Consider the following 24,389-nt stretch of genomic DNA (forward strand, 5'->3'; position numbering starts at 1 on the left):
GTCTGAGGGTACTTTGGGGGTCCGGGGGAGCACACCCGAGTATCGTCAGTTGCGACCGCTCTTGCCATCAACCTTGAACTGTGCATCCCGGATTTCTACAGATTCAGGAAGACTTCACGACTTGTTTTAGACATAATTACTTACAAATGAACTTTCATCAAGAGGTTTTCCAATTACCAACTCCATCTCCAAATTTTCCTAAAAAGTAAAATTTTCCAAACTGTGTCACCTGAGGAAGGACTTTTGGGGTAAGAGGTCTGTACCGGAGGTACACCCGCCCCGTTTATTTAAATTAAGCATATTCGATAATGCCCTCTTTAAAATAAAGTTTGAAACGACTATTACAAGCAGTCTGAACATTGCTCAACAGATATCTCTACTATAAACTTATGTTGTGCCTCTGTTGTGACGATGAACTATTAGAATTCTAGATACATTTTTTATGTAAAGGTTTCCTAAACTGGAATGTTCGTTTTTGTTTCTTCATGTTCAATAGTTTTCAACACTTCTGTCTCTTCCCGCCAACTTAGGATGTTGGCCAATGAAAACTTTTGTAGATTTATTTTTCTACCAATGAAAATTTTCAGGTATTTATTTAATTATACAATAGGAACTGGGGGTGTGTAGAGCGTTAGCCCAGAGTTTTCTGTAAATTTCCGCTCTACTATGAAAGCTGGTAATTTTTGTACCAGTTGCACCTCGTCCATTTTCAAGAGATCCACCAGCTCAAGGTAATGGCAGATCCTGATTAAAATCTGATAGTCTTCCAAAGCTTTTTTTTTTTTTGCTAGTTGCTTTACGTCGCACTGACACAAATAGGTTTTATGGCGACGATGGGACAGGGAAGGGCTGGGAGTGGGAAGGACGCGGCCATGACCTTAATTAAGGTACAGCCCCAGTATTTGCCTGGTGTGAAAATGGGAAACCACGGAAAACCATGTTCAGGGCTGCCGACAGTGGGGTTCGAACCTACTATCTCCTGAATACTGGATACTGGCCGCACTTTAGCGACTGCAGCTATCGAGCTCGGTCTTCCAAAGCTAGGTAGGGGGAAGATTTCATATCTTTAGTAATGTAACTCCATTTTCTAAAAATGTAAAATTCAAACTCTAAATGAAAGTTTCGTCCAAGCCAAAAGAACTTAACTAAAATCAGGGAATAGAGAGTAATGTATGCTCTTGTGTTCACCCTCAACTTGATTGTGATGTGACAGTGATTTTGTAACCTTTTCTCTCTTGTAAATTCTGTATCTTAAACCTTTTTATCCATCTAGTCACCTCCACAGTATAGGCTTAGCCTCTGTTACATTGGGCAATAAGCCCAAATAGTGTTCTAGGAATGCCAGAGTTTGCCTCCTTACCATTTTGGATTTTGGCCAGTAATTTAAACTTTTATTTTAACCATAGTCCTTGTAGAATTGGTGTGGTACTTGTTACCCAAGTTTAACTCCATTTATTTCTCGTTAAAGGTATCAGACTGTTGAGCAGTAAAGACAGTGAATTCTGTGTAATTTTGTTTAATGTAGGTTTTTCCTTTGGTAGACCTAAAAAATGTGAATTTTTGTAGATGGACTTTTAAGCGTAAATTCATCGAGCAAGGACGCTGTTCCTAGTAATTATAAAGGTATTGACGTAAAGGTTGGGTGATGCCTTTGTAAGGCTGGAATGGTGTAATGTGTGGAGAGTAGTCTCCTAGATAATTTTGTGGAGCAAATATGCTCTTACTGATGGTGTAAAAGCAATTGGGAGATCCGTCTCCTTGATTATTGATTGAAAGTGAGCAGCTGTGCTTGGGTAAAGTCTGTAAATTGGGAGCTTCAAGCTCATGTTGTATATAGTTCTTGTTTCTTCTATTTTTGTCATGCAAGGTTACAAGCTAGCCTCTTTTCTAGTCTATTGTTATTTACTCAGCAATGTCTAAGAATTTAAGATTTGAAAAGAAAAGAAAAAAAGGTCAAGAAAAGAAATAAAACTGCCAACTTAGAGTTTTAAATCAATCCTTCGATTTTTGTCTATCCATCCATTCATGCTCGCACCTTCTATCACCTCTGTAAGCCACGGTGTCCCCATACAATTACTGTTATTATTATTATTATTATTATTATTATTATTATTTTTTTTTTTTGCTAGGGGCTTTCCGTCGCACTGACACAGATAGGTCTTATGGCGACAATGGGATAGGAAAGGCCTAGGAGTTGGAATGAAGCGGCCATGGCCTTAATTAAGGTACAGCCCCAGCATTTGCCTGGTGTGAAAATGGGAAACCACGGAAAACCATTTTCAGGGCTGCCGACAGTGGGATTCGAACCTACTATCTCCCGGATGCAAGCTCACAGCCGCGCGCCTCTACCGCACGGCCAACTCGCCCGGTATTATTATTATTATTATTATTATTATTATTATTATTATTTGTTTGTTTTCCTTAAATTGTACATTTACACATGCATGGAGGTGCCTCCATCTCGACATGCATGTATACATATACTCTGCTGAATATTTACAAATACGTAGGCAATTTTAAATTTACATATTTACAAATGTTCCTCCTTTTCTATGCTACCTTGTCTACTGCTATCCTGCAGTGTGCCTCTTTTCATGTTCTTATCTCTCTTATCATTTATCCAAACAGCGGTGGGAAAACGGACTCGGATTAAGACGCAGCAGGTTGTTATGCAAGTTAGGTTCCAAAAAAATTAAATAAATAAATGCAATGTAAATTCTAATCTGTGCCGTTACATTGTCAAACACCACAACTACAACCATAATGGCCAGCCCAAAGTATGAACTAGCAGTTACACTACTGCCACAGTTCATAAGAAATAAGTGGAAGCCCAATCAGACACTATACACTCCACACAGACAACAAGAAAGAAAGAAAAACTTACCTTAACAAGTGGAGAAGTGTCACAACAAGCCGTGGATAATTAAATTAATCACTGTACTGGACATCAGAACACGAAAGAAATGAAAGAAAGAACACCTTTACTTAAAGAAAAATAAAATGATTTATTAATGAGAAGTAAATTGAAATTTAAAACAACGAAAACGTCAACACAGGAAAATGAATTAATGCAAAAGTTAAATTAAGATAAAATGATTAACAGTTATTTAACATTACTCAAAAGGATCAATTCGACCTAAGTAAAATCTAAGAGGCCTCAAACACTAGATGAAAAAGGAAAATTGAGATGAATTTGTTCTTTAATAATATTTTAAAAGGTGCAACCTGAACCACGGAGTTCAGCCCAACAGGAAGAAATAATCAGAACTACGCTTCATTCAAGGAGCAAATCAGTGCAAAATAAAATACAATACTGCAACCACAGTAACGACATTGCATTAAAGTAAGGGAAATTAAAATCAAAATAGGAACGCCACACGAGTAGGTAATCTCACAGGTCTCCCGAAATTATCATCATGCCTTCTTCCAACCTTCTTTTCTTTTTTATTTTTAACAATGAACAATAACCAGTCGCCATGGCAATGAATGCCATGAATCCGAGCGTAAATAGGTAACCATGGAAACAAGCCCGAACAACAAGGAGAAAAACATAATTCAACGAGAAAGAAAAAAAAATGAGGATCCCAGAAAATTAACATACGATCAAGAAACTTAAATAAAATTTCCTTCCTCTTGGTCGGAACTCATATGATTCAACCTTTACCTTACGGGGTGCTTTGATACCGTTTCAACAAAATATAACATGTTATTCCAAATGCTCAACGTATATAGAAAATAAATTAATAAATTTCATTTCACCCCAAGTATAAGTGCACTACAGTACACTCACAAAGCCATGAACCAAACAGTTACAACGAACCCGAATTATGTTCATATTTAATGATAATTTTTTTTTTTGAGTTGGAGAACCAAAAATTCAATTTAGAGTTCCAAACACCTAAACATTCTAGTTAATTTTTAAAACAGTTCCATTCCACAAGGAGTTCCAGTACACGAAAAAGCGAAGCAAATCCATTATTGAAGATAAGGCGAAGCACCATTTTTTTCTTACTTACAGTACATGATGTAGGAAAAAATTAAGATATACACCCTGGTGACTCCCGAGATGAAAACCACGAAAAAAAGGAACTGAGGGCGTGAGAGAAGGAGCCCTCTCACAGTTTTCCTCAGCCGAAGTCCATTGCTCTGGGTGAAATCTCCACCTTCACGAGACACATGCAAAGCGCGTCCATCTTCAACTAGACGCAAGCACAAGAATGACTCTCTCGCCGTGGCCAAGGCTCAACAAGGCAACGTTCACTCCGAGAGGAGCTCTCATTGCTCAAGGAGCGGAGCATCATAGTTCAAGCTCTCTGCACGTACAAGGAGCCCTTCTTAGATCAGATCGTCACACAAACTAAAGCGCCAGCTCTGAGTAGTAGTTAATAATAAAACTAGAAGTAGTAGGGAAAGGCGGCAGGGCGAATACAATAAAATTAAGGTTGTAAGATACCAATTTCCATGAGGGTTAGCTCAGGTCCAAAAACGTTAAGAGGGAGAAGACGAATGAATGTGACACCTCGGTGTCAGCCTTCCCTTCTGAAGCTTTGCTTATCCAGTACATATCCTCGGCACTGTGGTCAGAAGTAAACTAAATTTTTGTCTCAGTCCAAATCGAAACGACCACAAGTACATGTCCAGGTAGTAAATATCCAATCAGACAGAATAATTTCAGGAGGTAGATTAAAGTCTATTACCACATTAAAATCATGTTCAACAGCATTACTTATCGTCAACACAGAGTTCACCATTTTTCACCACATTGGGAGCTTCCGCTAAACATCCATTTTAAGAATTACATACTACAGTTTCTGTTTTCAAAATGGAGCATGAAGGATAATAGGTTCCAAGAAGTACACAATACAAAGTCCAATTCAAACCAGATTTTCCAACTTAGTTGATTTGCGATAGTTTTGGATTTTGAACGCTATAGGATACACGGTGTTGATTTCACTCTGAAGTTAATTCACCTTTAGGGTTACATGGAAGGTTATACACAACGCGTCCACAGTAGTTCTTTCTTGCAAGCAATTTTTATCTAACGATTTCTCTCGGCTGTACATTCAACACTAAACACAGAAATTACCTTTTCATAGTAAGCAATGATTTTCGGGTTCCAGGTTTTAAAGAAATGCAGCCTCTTGTCTCATTTCAAACGAAAATTGGCATAACCGCAAAATCAAGACGCAAAGAGCAAGAAGGAAAACAAGAAAGTATAGTATAAATTGGTGAATACATTCAACGGATAACTAAGATCCAACTACCAGATTAAATTTTAAATTTTAAACTTACATCGACTGAGCCAGGGCCAAAGCATACCACATAAGGACTAGGTTAACAGACGGAGTAGTTACAAGAGCAAACCACACAAGTTTAAGTCACGTGCCAATATACTGTCAACACAGAATGAAGAACAATTTAAATGCGTGCACACATTCAAGGTTTTAAGGAAATAGTCGTTTGACACAAGTTTCATACAGCAACGCGATAATCAGGTTCAGATTCACCACACGGTGCAAGTCCGACTCCACTCAACATCACCGCATTACCAAAATCCACATCCCCAAATTAAATAACAGTTCTACCATAGAACACTTAACTAGGAAACACACTACGTTAAGGCCTACATCATATGTACTTACCAAACCAGGTCAAGACCAACCACAGTGAAGATAACATAACCCCCCATATATCTAGAGGTACACCTTCGTAAACAACACATTACAGATGCCGACATTCCGAAAGCACAATTAATTTCAAATAGTTAGATATAACCACCTCCATATAGCGGCTCAGTGAGTAACAAATGCATGTTCAAATCTCCAAAACTTTATCAGAAACATCAAGTAAAATTTGCAACAATTACTGGATCAACATTCCCAATCACAGCACATTACCTGATTGAACAAGAAAACTGAGAGGAAACAGTACTTCAATTCAAGAATATCTCTCACACCTACGGCAAGTTTAGTAAAATGAAAATATCCTAGGGTTAGAGGTAAAAATCTTCGAGACAAGATTACGTTGGCAGAACGGAAGGAGACTTCTGATTCAATAAGATGGTGAGGTGCGCTAAATGTTTGTCATCTACATCCGAACCAACAACAATACCAAACCAAGAATAATATAAGGATGGAAAATAATAAATCCATAATGTTTCCTTCATTAACTCCATAGGAATAACGGAATAGAAAATGGATGAAAGAAATTCAGGAGGGAAAACCAATCCGAAGTCACATAACCTCTAACTTCATTGAATTCACAACAACATGCTTTCACACAGGACACCTGATTAAATAAGAAAAGGCAATAAAATCCACCTCAAACCAAGTGACCATCAGGAAATTAGAGCTATGACCTATGCAACATAATCTACCAGTTGCCTTTTACAAGGCCTCGGAGAAACCGGACTAATAATAGGTGACATCCGCATATTCATACCGCCGCATTACCGCTAAGCAGGTACCTTTCCATACAACCAGGAAACAAGGTAAAATAAAATATAAATGGCAGAAAAGATGGCAGGACGTTGGAAAAATGCTTACAGATAATGAAGAATAAAGGAACACAACAGACAGACCCCATAATCTAACAGTTGGGCGACTTCGGTACCGCCTAAAGACCATTAACGAGACCCATACCAAGTTAATGACTCCACAGAACGGTAAGATGACCAAACAACCTTGTCAAAAGACAAATAAAATCCGCTGAAATGAGAAAAAGAATGTCAAAGAGTGACAGGTAAACATTAACTGAGCATTACAAGAGGTAGCAACAGAACACAAGATAACGTCAGATCAATAGGTAACGCAGTGAGACCAAAAGCGAAGAAACCAGGACGCACAAAACCAACAAGTTACATAACACAAGTTAAAATCATTCCATCAGAGCAATAGACCCACATCGAAGGGTATTTCCAAATCTACGAAGACACAAGGTACAATTAAAACACCACAACCTGTCCATACCTGACATGTCTTAATAAACCAACTACACAACACAGAAGCCATAAAATAACCATGACTAGCTCCAACATGCATGCGCCAGCCCCAATAGGGAAAAAGGACACTTACAACCCTCAACGACATGCTGCGAAACTATCATGCCCACCCAGAAATATAAACCCCAAACAACAAATACTTGGTACAAATATCATCACCCAACACCGATCTGTATCCAATCCTATTAGGTTAAGAGGCTTTTCCATCCACAGTCTACAGACCCCATTTGCTCAACAGCAACCCAATACAGTAGAAATGGTAGGGAGGCCGATGGAATCCACAACTCAAAATGGAATGCAATTAAATACAAATAGGTTAGAAATTTTCACGACTTAGGAATTCCATGAACACAATGACCACGACAGAGTACCACACAAACTATACAAGAAAACCACTGGTCACTCAAGAATATCCACACATGAACCAGAACTAACGTTTAACAGGCAGAATTTCACAGATGCAACAGGTTAGGTTTCAAAAGCACAACAGGAAATACATGAGCTGGAAACTCGAGGAAGACCACACATCAGGTGACTACACCATAACCAGGGAACAGGTTAAATTAATTATAGGGCACAGGATCCATCAGAAATAGAAAACTACCAGCAACCAATAACCAGCACGGATGAACTAGTAAAGACCTGAATAGGTCCAGACACAGGGTCAACAAGGCATCCACACTGTTACCACCTGACAGAATTCAACAACAACGAATGCCTACCCAGTAATCCCACACAAACAGAATCCTTGGTGAAATAACTCGAGTGACCGCTCACCAACTCACTAGCCCACACCAGCAGCGAGACAGGGTAAGAATAGTACATATTCACGCCATAGGCGAACACCAGTCTCACAATCAGCATAGGCCAGCAATTGCCCAGCAGGGACACGAACACAACCCCAATGACAGCCCCAGATTACAAGAGTAAAACATACAGGAGAAATAATTCCAAACACCAAGTTAAGATATCACCACCAGTAAGCATGACCGAACCCCAAATTACCACCGAAGGATACACAATTTAAACCATTTCAGAAATAATTATAACTCAAAAGCTACTAATACTGTCAGCTCACATCAAAACTGTAACCCAGTTAAATAATTTTCTAGAGTTAGATTTCAATAAATTTTAAAAGAAGCAAAGGGCGCATGAGAATGATATCAATTAGGCCAAGGGCAAGTACCAGCCGCACGTATAGATCTACAACGCAGGTAAAAGGCTCACAGGTTAACCATACACAATCGTAGCCTATGCTTTCCCCATAACACACAATATTAAGGATGAGATGTGTGAATAACTCAAACTTCTTCCCAGCAATTCGCCAACCAATACTAACTGCGAGACAGGGTAAAAATAGAATTCTCTATTCATGCAGTATCACAAATACCTACCCCACAGCTAGCACAGATCAGCAAACACAGAACAAAGACAGAGTCATCACATCCACAACCCATAGATGACTAAAATAAATGCTATACAGGTTAATATAGGCATACAGGCTTGCCAAGCTACCACACCGGTAAATAACGTGACCGGCCACGAGTCACTGCATAAAAAGGTTAAATATTCACAGTAGAAAAGGCTTCAAGGCCAAGGTTCCTCATACACCGCAGTGCATATCAAATTCAAAACCAACTTGAATAGTTCACCACCGCTAGGTTTCACTTAATTTAGAAAAATCAGAGCTAGCATGAAAACCGTGCCAGCAAGCTAAAGGTCTATTTTATATATAAATATTCACAAATGGCACGGAAAACACGACCACCAGGGAAATCACATTACACCAGAAACAATTAAAATACGTGGCCACAAGTAATAACGATGCTAGGAGAAAAATAAATTCCGATATATCATGGTACAATATCACTAGCACATATGAATAACACACGATGTTCACAAGTAAATTAGAGGTTAAGTAAAATTTCGGTTCACACGCCAGTACTAGCACATCAGAACACTCTTAGAAACAGTAGTTTCTCATATAAAATGTTGGTACACACCTTGACAAATACACAGGCCAGGAAACAACACTAAGTATAATCACCGCATTAAATCTGGGAATGAAAACATGACACCAGGACCAATAATATATTAAAGCGTTCCCAGATCACGAACTATCACTTGTAAACATACATTAAACCTAAAACCAACTGCACTTCACACGGTGAACAAAATCACACGAGCTCACTAAGTAAAAATTAAATTTAAAGCACACTGATCCAAAAAAAACAGTACACACGCGTACGTAGAGAGAATGTTAAAACAGCTACACCATATGAAACACAGAGAACACACGGCAAACAGTAGTATGCTAATGGCCCAAGGCTAATCGATTTGTATCCAAAAGTAGATATCCACCACCATTTCAAAAGGTACAATTACGTACCACAATCCCAAATATCAAAAATTATCTGTACCAACTTATGAAGAAACAAGAGAGGAAAAGGTACACAACACCTGAGAAGCAGAACCAAAGGAAGCAGCATACAGTGAGAGTAAACAGCTGGTAACAGGGCTACCAACTGCACACACTTGACCCGAAACAGTCACCAAAACAGCAAGAAGTGGAAAGGCAAAGAACTCCGCGTTGACATTACATGAAACAAAAATCGTTCAAAATAAACAAGACGAATGCATTTCTTTTACAATAACATTTTTCACCTTTTAAGTACCATGTCCTTCTTTCACTCAGTTAACATTCTGGTACAGTACAGTGCAGAATAAATTTAATGAAGGATACAACAGACCTTCGGAATATACGAGTAAATGGAACACAAAACAATTAACCGAGGTCTGCTACCAATAACTGTGCCGTTACATTGTCAAACACCACAACTACAACCATAATGGCCAGCCCAAAGTATGAACTAGCAGTTACACTACTGCCCCAGTTCATAAGAAATAAGTGGAAGCCCAATCAGACACTATACACTCCACACAAACAACAAGAAAGAAAGAAAAACTTACCTTAACAAGTGGAGAAGTGTCACAACAAGCCGTGGATAATTAAATTAATCACTGTACTGGACATTAGAACATGAAAGAAATGAAAGAAAGAACACCTTTACTTAAAGAAAAATAAAATGATTTATTAATGAGAAGTAAATTGAAATTTAAAACAACGAAAACGTCAACACAGGAATATGAATTAAGGCAAAAGTTAAATTAAGATAAAATGATTAACAGTTATTTAACATTACTCAAAAGGATCGATTCGACCTAAGTAAAATCTAAGAGGCCTCAAACACTAGATGAAAAAGAAAAATTGAGATAAATTTGTTCTTTAATAATATTTTAAAAGGTGCAACCTGAACCACGGAGTTCAGCCCAACAGGAAGAAATAATCAGAACTACGCTTCATTCAGCAGGTAGCAGGTAGAGACCCTCCTTGGAGGCAGCTCTACCCAGGGAGTGGCGCCCCTGCCTATGTGAGTCCCAGAGCACACTGACCCGGTGTGTAGTATCTGGTAAGGGTCCCAGCTCAGGGTTACGAGTGAAGACCTCAACGACATCAACGGCGGAGAGGGTGACCTTCGGTACGGCGGAGATGTTGGAAGAGGCACCCCTGTACATGGGGATTAATACGTGTACAACACACAAAGGGCACGACGGTTCCACATGTTAGTGGCGGTACCCCGACAGCGTCTGTTCCCCATGTTAGGGGCGGCTGAATCGCAACTCACCAACACGTCTGGCAAGCGTGGTGTTTTATTGCCGAACACCTTCCATAAACTCCTATGACTTCGAATTTTCAAACGAAACTACCCCAGGTGAGTAGAGTGAAAGACTCAGAATCTCACACTGACAATACGTCAGTCTGCCTCAAGGATTCTGGGGGAGGCAAAAATTCGAAAAGAACGACTAAAAAAGTAAGAATAGCCACATACAACATAAGAACTATGAGACTAGCTGAAGACCTTGAAAGGCTAGAACAAGAACTGCATGACATAAAATGGGATATTCTGGGTATTTGTGAGACTCGCCTTCAAGGAGAAAAAGCTGAGACCCTTCCATCAGGTCATGTCATCTTACGTAATAACGGGGATGCTTCTACACATGGGGTTGCTATTCTTGTCAATAAAAATATCAAAGAATTCATACACAAGATGATTTGTGTCTCTTTCAGAGTGATATATATCGTCCTCAAATTGAATAGTAAATTCTCCATACAAGTCATACATGTCTATGCTCCAACCAGTACTTCTGACGAAGAGGCAGTGGAACAGCTGTATGAAGATATCACCAAAGCGAAAAATTCAGAAAAGACACAACTCTGTATCATCATTGGAGACTTCAATGCAAAAGTGGGTCAAAAGGAAATCGGAGACCCAGAGAACATTGGTACATATGGACTAGGCGATCGAAACGAAAGAGGAGAAAGATTGCTAGAATATCTCACAGCCGAAAATCTCTATTGTATGAATACTTTCTTTAAAAAGCCCATCCAACGAAAATGGACATGGAAGAGCCCCGATGGACAAACCAAGAATGAGATAGATTTTATCCTGACCAACAAGAAGAAATATTGTACAGATGTTACTGTTCTCAATAGATTTGATACAGGAAGCGACCATAGGCTAGTTCGAGCAACCTTTACATTTGACCTCAAACTTGAACGGTCCAAAATGACAAGGGGGTACACTTTTCCAAGAGTAGAGGACTTAGAAACACATCAATCATCATTTCAACAAGCTCTTACCAAAAAACTTAAGCCAACAGAAGATTTGAAATACTTGGACGTGAACGAACTTAATGAGAAAATTACAGTCAGTATTCAAAATGCAGCAAAGGAGATCCCATTGAAGAAAACTAATAAGAAGAGCCGACTTTCACTCAATACCATACAGCTTATTAAGGACAGGAAGACAATGGACAGGGATACAGCAGAATACAAAAATCTTAACAAGACCATTCGCAAGGAAATAAGAAAAGATCTAAGGAAATTTAATAATAACATGATCATGCAGACAATTGAAGAAAATAAAAACATGAAGATTTTAAAGAACAGCATGTCTACAGGAAGACCAAAAATTACAAAACTTAAGAACCAAAATGGAGAAATAGTCACAGATAGGCAAAACATTACTGAAGTTATTAGAGATTTCTACTACAAGCTGTATACATCAACCATTAATAAACCATCCAGTGATGAACAACTAGCCCAGAATTATACACATGAAGTAACACCGGAAGTAACCACTGCTGAGATTGAAAATGCTCTTAAACAACTAAGGAATAAAAAATCCCCTGGGGAGGATAAAATAACGAATGAAATGCTGAAATTAGGCGGAAGAGATCTGCTAGAAGCCGTGAGAATACTCATGAACAAGTGTATTAACTCTGGAAGAATACCAGAAAATTGGAAAAATGCTGAAGTGGTACTTCTCTTCAAGAAAGGTGATAAGGAAAATTTAGAGAACTATCGTCCTGTGAGTTTGTTATCACACCTTTACAAGCTCCTGACTAAAATTGTAACCAACCGCCTCACAAGAGAACTGGATTTTTATCAACCTGTCGAGCAAGCGGGATTTCGTAAAGGTTTCTCAACTGTTGAACACATCCAGACTATTCGTCTTCTTCTTGAGAAAACCACTGAGTACAACATCAAGATTCATCTGGCCTTCATTGATTATAAAAAAGCTTTTGACTCAGTGGAGATCTGGGCAATCATGAAGGCACTTCAAAATGCCATGATAAACTCAAGGTATATAAAGCTTCTGGAAAACATTTATGATCAAGCAACAATGGTAGTCAGAGTGGACGAAGACCTCATCACCAATAAAATCCCAGTTGGCAAAGGAGTTCGACAAGGTGACACAATCTCTCCAAAGCTGTTTACCCTTGCCTTGGAAGATGTATTCAAAACCCTTCATTGGGATAATAAAGGAATAAAAATCAACGGGTTATATTTGAACCACCTGCGTTTTGCCGATGACATTGTGCTCATAAGTGAAAATCTAGGTGAGCTAGAAAGCATGATCCAAGAATTAAAAACTGCTTCTGCTAAGATTGGTTTGGAAATGAACATTAATAAAACGAAAATTCTAAGCCCAGAGAGTCGACCACTTAAAATGGGAAACCAATATATAGAAGCTGTCGATGAGTACATCTATCTTGGACACAAGATAAAACTTGGAAAAGACAACCAACGTGCAGAAATTCCTCGCAGAATAGGTATGAGTTGGACTGCATTCCGAAAACTAAGGTTCATCCTCACCAACAAGGATGTTCCAATTAACCTGAAGACCAAGGTTTATAATACGTGCGTGCTGCCAGTTACAACTTACGGTCTGGAAACGATGACTCTGACGAAGGAAAGTGCTCGTAAGCTTCAGCGAACACAACGAGCCATGGAGCGACAGATGCTAGGGATCAGCCTTAGGGATAAGATCCGTTCAGAGGACATCAGGAGAAGAACTAATGTAACAGACATCCTAGAGATAGTAGCAAGACTAAAATGGCAATGGGTAGGACACGTAGCTCGACAAGACTACAACAGGTGGACCTCTAGGATTGTTCACTGGAGACCATGGGGACACAAGAGAGGCATTGGAAGACCCCTGAAGAGATGGCTCGACGACATAAAGCTGTTGGCTGGAACACGCTGGTTCCAAGTGGCTCAAGACCGAAGACGATGGAAGCACATGGAAGAGGCCTATATCCAGCAGTGGATTGAAATAGGCTAGAAAAGAAGAAGAAGAAGAAGAAGAACGCTTCATTCAAGGAGCAAATTAGTGCAAAATAAAATACAATACTGCAACCACAGTAACGACATTGCATTAAAGTAAGGGAAATTAAAATCAAAATAGGAATGCCACACGAGTAGGTAATCTCACAGGTCACCCGAATTTATCATCATGCCTTCTTCCAACCTTCTTTTCTTTTTTCTTTTTAACAATGAACAATAACCAGTCGCCATGGCAATGAAGGCCGTGAATCCGAGCGTAAATAGGTAACCATGGAAACAAGCCCAAACAACAAGGAGAAAAACATAATTCAACGAGAAAGAAAAAAAAAAAAACGAGGATCCCAGAAAATTAACATAAGATCAAGAAACTTAAATAAAATTTCCTTCCTCTTGGTCGGAACTCATATGATTCAACCTTTACCTTACGGGGTGCTTTGATACCGTTTCAACAAAATATAACATGTTATTCCAAATGCTCAACGTATATAGAAAATAAATTAATAAATTTCGTTTCACCCCAAGTATAAGTGCACTACAGTACACTCACAAAGCCATGAACCAAACAGTTACAACGAACCTGAATTATGTTCATATTTAATGATAATTTTTTTTGAGTTGGAGAACCAAAAATTCAATTTAGAGTTCCAAACACCTAAACATTCTAGTTAATTTTTAAAACAGTTCCATTCCACAAGGAGTTCCAGTACACGAAAAAGCGAAGCAAATCCATTATTGAAGATAAGGCGAAGCACCATTTTTTTCTTACTTACAGTACATGATGTAGGAAAAAATTAAGATATACACCCTGGTGACTCCCGAGATGAAAACCACAAAAAAAAGGAACTGAGGGTGTGAGAGAAGGAGCCCTCTCACAGTTTTCCTCAGCCGAAGTCCATTGCTCTGGGTGAAATCTCCACCTTCACGAGACACATGCAAAGCGCATCCATCTTCAACTAGACGCAAGCACAAGAATGACTCTCTGGCCTTGGCCAAGGCTCAACAAGGCAACGTTCACTCCGAGAGGAGCTCTCATTGGTCAAGGAGCGGAGCATCATAGTTCAAACTCTCTGCACGTACAAGGAGCGCTTCTTAGATCAGATCGTCACACAAACTAAAGCGCCAGCTCTGAGTAGTAGTCACTAATAAAACTAGAAGTAGTAGGGAAAGGCGGCAAGGCGAATACAATAAAATTAAGGTTGTAAGATACCAATTTCCATGAGGGTTAGCTCAGGTCCAAAAACGTTAAGAGGGAGAAGACGAATGAATGTGACACCTCGGTGTCAAATCCAATAGCAGTTGCATAGTATTGTTTCAAGTAATTCCACATATTGTATATGAGTTGATTAAGTTTGTAAATACTGAAGATATTATGAGTAGAATTTTGTAAATAATATGAATTCACTAACGATGAGCTGTGTGCTTATTAGAAAAACAATATTGTAAATTGTATAATACTGTATTTTATGAAATTGTCTTCTTCTCTGTTCATTTAAAATCTAGCGCTTAATAATGATGTTCTTGTGTACCATTTGCCACCAAGGTAAACACCTCTTTTGCATTTAAAGTGATTTTGATATGATTGTTCCTTTCCATTCTATAGTTTTAAAATGGCAGATAACTTAATGATACTCTTCTTGTGCCACTATGTATTTTATTTTCTCAGCTGTTTCTTGTTTAGGCTTATATATTTTTATTCCCTTACTTCTTTATTCTATTTTTCTTATTTCTTAATTATAGCCTTCTGAAGATAATAAGGAAGAAATATTCATAGAAGAACATACTGATGATCAGCTCTTGCCATACATCAAGGAAGAAACAATGTACGTACACTAAAATCCTATACAATATGAAATATGTTGTACTTTTTCACAGTTTGTTCAGTAGTGGTTGGTCTGTCTCAAAAAACTGGCCATTTTCATCACTTTAGTTCTTTCTTTACAATGTTACACTTATACACTAAGATTTTAAAATTCTATTGGTTAAAATTTTCTAAAATATTCAGGAACTTCAAGATCATATTTAATGTTTTGTCATGTAGTTTAATTTAATATATATCTACAAAAGAAATCTCTGGTAAAGCTAGATTTTTCGAAGTGTATTTGTTTACAATACCTTTAAGCAACCATGAAAAATTTGTTCATTTTTTCACTATCACTGCATCATTTGTGCATCACATTCTTATAATCTGAAATGCCATCTGCAACTATTACCTCCAGATATTCTAAGTAATTTTGTACATTCGTACCAACAGTGACACACAGAAAAGGCCATGTTTGTAGATTATAAACTAAATATTCAAATTCAAAATTGTTAAGTTTTATGTACATTGTAAACAATGTAATAGTATCAAACTAAATTAATTAGCTTCATTAATCAACTAGCCGATGTACCCATGCTTCGCTATGGAATTCTACACTGTATACAGAATTCTAGGTTAGGTAGTGTAAACGTTGTGAGCAAGATTGTATTACATTGCATAGGTTAACATTGCCCTAGGAACACGATGGGGAAATCACCTAATGTCTTATCTCATATGAAGACTATGTTAGGGAATTTCCATTGTAATGGTATTCCTGCTTGCCTACCATCAGTCACAATCAGGTTGGGGAGTTTTGATTATAATGGCAGACACTCATCTCCGCCTGCCTTAATAGATTCCCAGGAAGACTCTCTTAGTGGTTTTCCCAACTGAAATGAACATGGGTCATTACAATGATGTCAGTAGGAATGGCGTGATTAAAAACAATGCTTTCATATGAAATACTCGATCAAATGGAAAATCACATTTTTTCTCATTTGTAATGAACAGTACTATGCTGCTGAACTAACAGTCCAAAGTTAAAGTGCTGGAATGACCAAGATGCAGACATCTGTGAACACTCTTTGCCTTTTTTCAGTGGGGGGTGTTCGAATAGTGGATAGTCCCAGGGCAAAAATATTTGCCCGTTTATTTACCTGTTTCCTCGGAGTACTCGATGAGTCAGAAAATCTCAATTCACGACACTGGCAGGAGAAACTGATGTGGATTCAATTTTTCCTCCAATCCAGAGAAGAAACCACATCTTTGCTGCTAATTTGAAATAAAATGAGTTTACTTTTAATAAAAGGGAAGAAGAAGAAGCTTTTCTAGAAACGGCCTTTTTCAGGGTTGATTTTAGAGTGATTTAGTGAATTGTGGTACTATAATTTGGAATAGGCCTAAATTGTAATTCTGGACCAGTTTATACTACTACTACTACTACTACTACTACTACTACTACCTGAGCCTCTGTCTTAAGTGTACACACTACTCACTCAAAACAGCGTGTCAGAGTAGGCATCGAATAGCTGTAATATTATGATGAAGTAGTGTGTTTCATACCAGCAGTATCAGAAAATGTGTGAACCAGAGGAATGGCATGCTGAAGAAGAAAGTTATCTAACTCTCCAGGTATTTCCTGCCAATATTCCGTCAGGCTGTTATACTCCATATGCAGCATTAATCCCATCTATCCGAGAAGAGTGTCAGCATAAGAGACAAAGAACATCACAAAAGCAATGGTTAATATAATGTTATTGTTGATCAATATTATGCACTTTTGATATTGTAGGTCTTCACATTTAATTGTCTTCCGGCTCTGAAATACCACTTTTATCATAGTCGGTATGGTAAAACTGAATAAAACATAAATGATCGAAATTGTATTCTCTATAACTTCTTTTATGTAGTAATTTTCCATAGGACCAATAACATAGGTATTTAAAAATTAAATTGTAGGTGCCTTCCCCTAAACTTCCACTTCGCCCAGGGTGAATAAAATTGTTTATAGCTTAGTCTCTTATTCCCTGACTCTGTATACCTATCTTAATCAAATTTGGTTTACTCATTTTCTCGGGGCTCGGAGTTGATATGGACTTAGCAACAGAAATCCAAATTCATGAATATCTCTGTTATTATAGTCCGTACGGTAAAAATGTATAAGACATAAATGATCATAAATTTAATTTTATATATCTTTAGTTATGTAGTATTTATCTATATGACCACTAATAATATAAATATTTGAGAATTAAATTTTAGGCCTTCCTCTAAACTACCATCACTCAGCGTGAATAAAATGATTTATAGCCTAGATTGTAGTGGCTCCTCCCCTTTTTTACATATTGATTTTTATTAAATTATCTTCAGCCATTTTCTCGTGATGCGTGTACATACATAGACAGACAGACATAAATTACGGAAGAGTAAAAATTGCATTTCCTTGTTACTGTGGTCATGACTGATACAGGAATACCATTCTTTACAAATTCTGAGCAATGTACAGACTAAACTCTTTTATATATATATATATAATGATGGCCAAGTCCAATAGTGTGATAACTCAAATAATGTCATTTTTAAATTATTTATTTGGATAGATTCCTGTTTTTCATGATCTTTTCTGTCCTCTTGTGTGTTAAGTCAGATTGCTCCATTTGTGGATGCCAAAGCAGATAATGTGTTGTAGAAATGAAATGTTCAGATTATTAGTGCTACATCTTAGATATCATAGTTTTCAAATAAAAGTTCCACATTGTTGTAAATATACAAAAAATTGTGGTCTTGAATTTATTTTTGTTTGAGTGTTCTGGTCACACTTCCTGATCGTTGCCATTTCCCAATTATCATTTTAGTGCTCATTGTCAGTCAAGTGCTTGTAGTGTGTTGATTGCAAACACATTTATGCAATTACTATCTATCTTCTAACTATATATATATAAATGAATGTTTGTATGTTTGTATGTAAATGACACATCTCCTCGTAAACCACTGGAGCAATTTCAATCAAATTTTGAACACTTATTATTATTTGCTATCCGGAGACGAGCACTGTGGGAGTAAGCCACCTCTAGCCCCCCTTAGGAGTGGGGGGTTAGGGGGGTCAGGTAAAAAATAATCAAACATGGTGTCGAATCCATAGTTTTTGGGGTCGCTGAGGTGAATAGTGACACTTCCGATTTTTTAAAAGTCAAAATTCTGCTCCCATTTGGGTGGGGGGTGAGGGGGGACTGATGATGAATGTATGTGTGTAAATGACACATGTCCTCCTAAACCACTGGAGCAATTTCAATCAAATTTTGAACACTTGTTACTTGCTATCTGGAGACAAGCACTGTGGGGGTAAGCCACCACTACCCCCCTTAGGGGTGGGGGGTTAGGAGGGTCAGTTAAAAACATAATCGACAATAGTGTTGAATCCATAGTTTTTGGGGTCACTGAGGTGAATAGTGACACTCACGATTTTTTAAAAGTCAAATTTCTGCTCCCATTTGGGTGGGTGGCGAGGAGGGACTGATATATAAAATTAAACAAAAATAGTGTCGAATACATAGTTTTCGGGGTTGTCGAGGTGAATTGTACACTCCAGATTTTTAGTAGCAGGAGACAAACCACATGGGGTTAAGACAGCCAAGGAAAGCTTTGGGGCGGGGGGGGGGGGGGGCAAGGGGGTCAGATATAAAAATTAACGGAAATAGTGTTGAATCCTTACTTTTCAATGTCGCTGAGATGAATAGTGACACTCCGGGTTTTTTTAAGTCCAAGTTGAGCCCCCTATGGGGTGGGGGTGAGGGGGGAGTGATATATAAAAATAAACGAAAATGGTGTTGAATACATAGTTTTTGGGGTCGCCGAGGGGAATTGTACACTTCGGATTTTTAGTATCAGGAGATAAACCATGTGGGGGTAAGACAGCACAGGAAACCTTAGTGGGGGTGAGGGGGTCAGATACACAAATTAACGAAAATAGTGTCGAATCCATACTTTTTGGGGTCGCTGGGATGAATAGTGACACTCTGGATTTTTTAAAGTCTGAGTTGAGCCCCCTTTGGGGTGGGGGTGAGGGGGGAGTAATATATAAAATTAAACGAAAATAGTGCCGAATATATAGTTTTAGGGGTCGTCGATGGGAATTGTACAGTCCGGATTTTTAGTATCAGGAGACAAACCACGTGGGGGTTAGACAGCCCAGACAGCTGGTGAGATATTAAAATAATCAAAAGTAGTGTTCAATACATACTTTTCGGGCTCGCTGAGACGAAAAGAGACACTCCGGAATTTTCAAATGACCAAGTTCAGCCCCTTTCGGGGTGGGGGGCGATGGGGGAGTAATATATAAAAATAATAGAAAATAGTGTCGAATCCACAGTTTTCGAGGTCGCTGGGATGAATAATGACACCCCAGATTTTTAGTATCAGAGAACAAACCACGTGGGGGTAATACACCCCAAGAAACCTTAGGGGCAGGGGGCCAAAAGGGCTCAGATAGAAAAATCATCAAAAGTAATATTGAATCCATACTTTTTGTGGTCGCTGAGATGAATAGTCACACTCCGGAATTCTTTTAAGTCCAAGTTCAGCCCCCTTCGTGGTATGGGGCGATGGGAGAGTGATATATAAAAATAATCGAAAAGAGTGTCGAATCCATAGTTGTCGGGGTCGCTGAGATGAATAGTGAGACTCCGGATATTTGATAAGTCTAAGTTTATCCCCCTTTGGGGTGGGGGCGAGGGGGAGTGATATATATAAAATTAATCGAAAATAGTGTCGAATACATAGTTTTCGGGGTCGCCGAGGTGAATGGTACGCTTCGCATTTTTAGTATCAGGAGACAAAAATAGGTGGGGGTAGGACACCCCAGGAACGCTTAGGGGCGCGGGGGCGAGGGGGTGAGATATACAAATCGTCGAAAGTAGTGTCGAATCAATACTTTCGGGCTCCCTGAAATGAATAGAAACACTCCGGAATTTTTTAATGTCCAAGTTCAGCCCTCTTCGTTGGGGGGGATGGGGGATTGATATATAGAAATAATAGAAAATACTGTCGAATACGTAGGCTTCAGGTTCGCTGAGATTAATAGTGACACTCCGGAATTTTAGTATCAAGAAACAAACCACGTGGGGGTAATATACCCCAGGAAACATTAGGGGTGGGTGGCGAGTGGCTGAGATATACAAATCATCGAATGTAGTGTCGATTCCATATTGTTGGGGGTCACTGAGATGAATAGTGACACTGCGGAATTTTTTAAAGTCCAATTTTAGCCCCCATCGTGGTGGGGGAGATGGGAGAATGTTATATAAAATTAATGGAAAATAGTGTCGAATCCATAGTTGTCGGGGTCGCTGAGATGAATAGTGAGAATCCGTTTATTTTATAAGTCCAAGTTTATCCCCCTTTGGGATCGGGGGCGAGGGGGATTGATATATAAAATTAATTGATAATAGTGTCGAATACATAGTTTTCGATTTTGCCGAGGCGAATTGTACACTTCGAAATTTTATTATCAGGAGACAAACCACGTGGGGGTAGGACACCCCAGGAACCTTTAGGGGCGGAGTGGGGCGAAGGTGCTGTGATATAAAAATAATCGAAAATAGTGTCGAATCCATACTTTTCGGGGTCGTTGAGATGAATAATGGCACTTCGGATTTTTTTAAGTTCAGCCCCCTTCGTGGTGAGTGGCAATTGGAGAGTGATATATAAAAATAAACGAAAATAATCTTGAATCCATAGTTGTCGGGGTCGCCGAGATGAATGGTGAGACCCCGGATATTTTACAAATCCAAGTTCATCCCCCTTTCTGGTGGGGTTGAGGGGGATTCAGATTTAAAAATAATCGAAAATAGTGTCGAAGCCATAGTTTTCGTGGTCGCTGAGATGAATAGTAACACTCCCGATTTTTTAAAACTCAAATTTTGACCCCCTTTACGGGGGAGGGTAATGAGATATAATAATAATTGAATATACTGCCTAATCCATAGTTTTCCGGGTCGTTGAGATGAATAGTAACATTCCGGATTTTTAAATTCCAGCTTCACCCCCCTTTGGTATAGAGGGTGAGAAAGGGTGAAATAATAAATTGTCAAAAATGCCCCCCTTTGGCATAGAGGGTGAAAAAGTGTGAAAAAAATGGTCAAGAATGCCCAAGGTAACAGACGTGTGTATGTTTCAGTATGACTTTCAAGTATGACTTACTACCTGGAAAACACACTGTGGGAGTAAGACGCCCCTAAAACCACTTCGGAAGCGGGTGAAATGTAAAATCCATATTAATGAATAGAAGGCAGTTTGGCGCGATCTATATATACTGTGTTATACATATATAAATGAAGGCATAAAAATGAAAACAGACGTGAATTAATGAGACCATTCTAGGCATCCTAGAAACTTGAAACTTGGTACAAGACAACCTGATGACTTCAGGATCCCTAGAAAAATCTGAAATTCTCAAAATTCTGTAAGAGGGACACGTTGGGAGTTTTGAAATCTGCATAAGAACACAGTCGGTGATATTTATCCTAAAGGATGACCTATACATTTCATGGGCTTAAAAGTTTCCTGGAAGTCCTAATTTTTAACCCCCTCCCCCATACCATGATGGGAGCACAATCTCCCAGACGAGTTAGAAAATAGAAATTTGGCAGAATTAAAGCTTTTTGCCTGTAATCGATGGAAAATTTATGAAATGTTTAAAAGATAATTTTTTACCCGCCCCCCCCCCCCCAAAATATCAAAATATGGAGGCAATTTTAATGACGGTGCAGACTTTCCTTTCGAGGTATTTGGTCGTATCACAAAACGGATGGCATAATCTCAGTTCAATGTAGAGTGATCTACAACTTTCATCCTATAACTTTTGTTGTATCTCTATCCCTTATGTTAAATTTGGCTGTATTTCCGGAATTACCTAAATTTTGCACTTTGTACACGTAAATTGATGGTTTGATTCACTTATAGGAAAGATGGGATCATCAAATTCTACACTAATATTGGCCCACCCAGCCAAATTCTATGTTTGAAGCTGTCGCATAAGTATCTGAAAATTTATTCACTGTGTGAAAACCTTACACAAATTTCACCCTATTCAACGGTTCTAAAATAATCTTGCCTTTAAATAGATGAGATACGAGGAAATATCATAGGGCCAGCCATTTAGATAGCTAAATGAGGCCAGAGTCGTCTTTTTATACAATCCGTTTTTCAATATGAATGCACCGTTTAGTAGCAGTTATTCTGTAAACGAAGGTGAACATGCATATAGTTCCGTATGTCGATCTACATTTATTAATTTAAGTCGATTTGTAGCGATCTAGAAAGGGGTGCGTCTTACATTGTAATTAATACTTTACAAATCAAAAGTGACTCTCAGCAGGAGGGCGTCTGCTGTTGTAATCAGTACTCCCCACATCGACCTTAACTAGCAATAGGAATGGGGTAGTTCTCCAACGCCTGTGTACCATTGTAATGTATAATTCCCTTCTTGATTTGACTAGCAGAAGGCAAGGGAGCGTGCATTTTTTTAACTCTTTTACCCGATTCTCTTTATCATTCGGTATATGTGACCCCGATTATAAACAAATTTACCCATGAAAATGTGACTGACGTTACGCATAGTGAAATGCGGCCGACAAGTGGACCTGTCGTTATCATCACAACTCTGTAACTCGCACTTTATATTGGAAACGACGACTGCGGACCTCCCTATGCTTTTTCTCGGATAACGCCAAGAGAGATGCAATAATTTTTTTTTATTCACTTCATGTACAGCAATTTACTTCTATATCCGTACACACTGTAGAATACCGTAGCGAAGCACGGGTATATTTTCTAGTATGTATATAAAAATGGATGTATGTGTGTGTGTAAATGACACATCTCCTCCTAAACGACTGGAGCAATTTCAATCAAATTTTGAACACTTATTATTTGCTATCCGGAGACGAGCACTGTCGGGGTAAGCCACGTCTAGCCCCCTTAGGAGTGGGAAGTTCGGGGGGTCAGTTAAAAAAATAATCGAAAATAGTGTCGAATCCGTAGTTTTTGGGGCCGCTGAGGTGAATAGTGACACTCCCGATTTTTTAAAAGTTAAATTTCTGCTCCCATTTGGATGGGGGGGCGAGGGGGGACTGAGGATGGATGTATGTGTGTAAATGACACATCTCCTCCTAAACCACTGGAGCAATTTCAATCAAATTTTGAACACTTATTATATACTATCCGCAAACAAGCACTGAGGGGGTAAGCCACCTCTAGCCCCCTTAGGAGTGGGGGGTTAGGGGGGTCAGTTAAAAAAATCGAAAATAGTGTCAAATTCGTAGTTTTTGGGGTCGCTGAGTTGAATAGTGACACTCCCGATTTTTAAAAGTCAAATTTCTGCCATTTGGGAGGGGGACGAGGGGGGACTGATGATGGATGTATGTGTGTAAATGACACACCTCTTCCTAAACCGCTGGAGCAATTTCAATCAAATTGTGAAACTTATTATTTGCTATGTGGAGACGAACACTGTGGGGGTTTGCTATGTGGAGATGAACACTGTGGGGGTAAGCCACCTCTAGCCCCATTAGGGGAGGGGGTTAGGGGGGTCAGGTAAAAAAATTATCGAAAATAGAGAAGAATCCACAGTTTTTGGGGTCGCTGAGGTGAATAGTGACACTCCCGATCTTTTAAGAGTCAAATTTCTGCTCCCATTTGGGTGGGGGGCGAGTGGGGACTGATATGTAAAATTAAACGAAAATAGTGTCGAATACATAGTTTTCGGGGTCGTCGAGGCAAATTGTACACTCCGGATTTTTAGTATCAGGAGACAAACCACGTGGGCCTAAGACAGCCCAGGAAACCTTAAGGGCGGGGGGAGGAGCAAGGGGGTCAGATATACAAATTAACGAAAATAGTGT

Source organism: Anabrus simplex, chromosome 14 (assembly GCF_040414725.1).
Source record: "Anabrus simplex isolate iqAnaSimp1 chromosome 14, ASM4041472v1, whole genome shotgun sequence".
Lineage (NCBI taxonomy): Eukaryota > Metazoa > Arthropoda > Insecta > Orthoptera > Tettigoniidae > Anabrus > Anabrus simplex.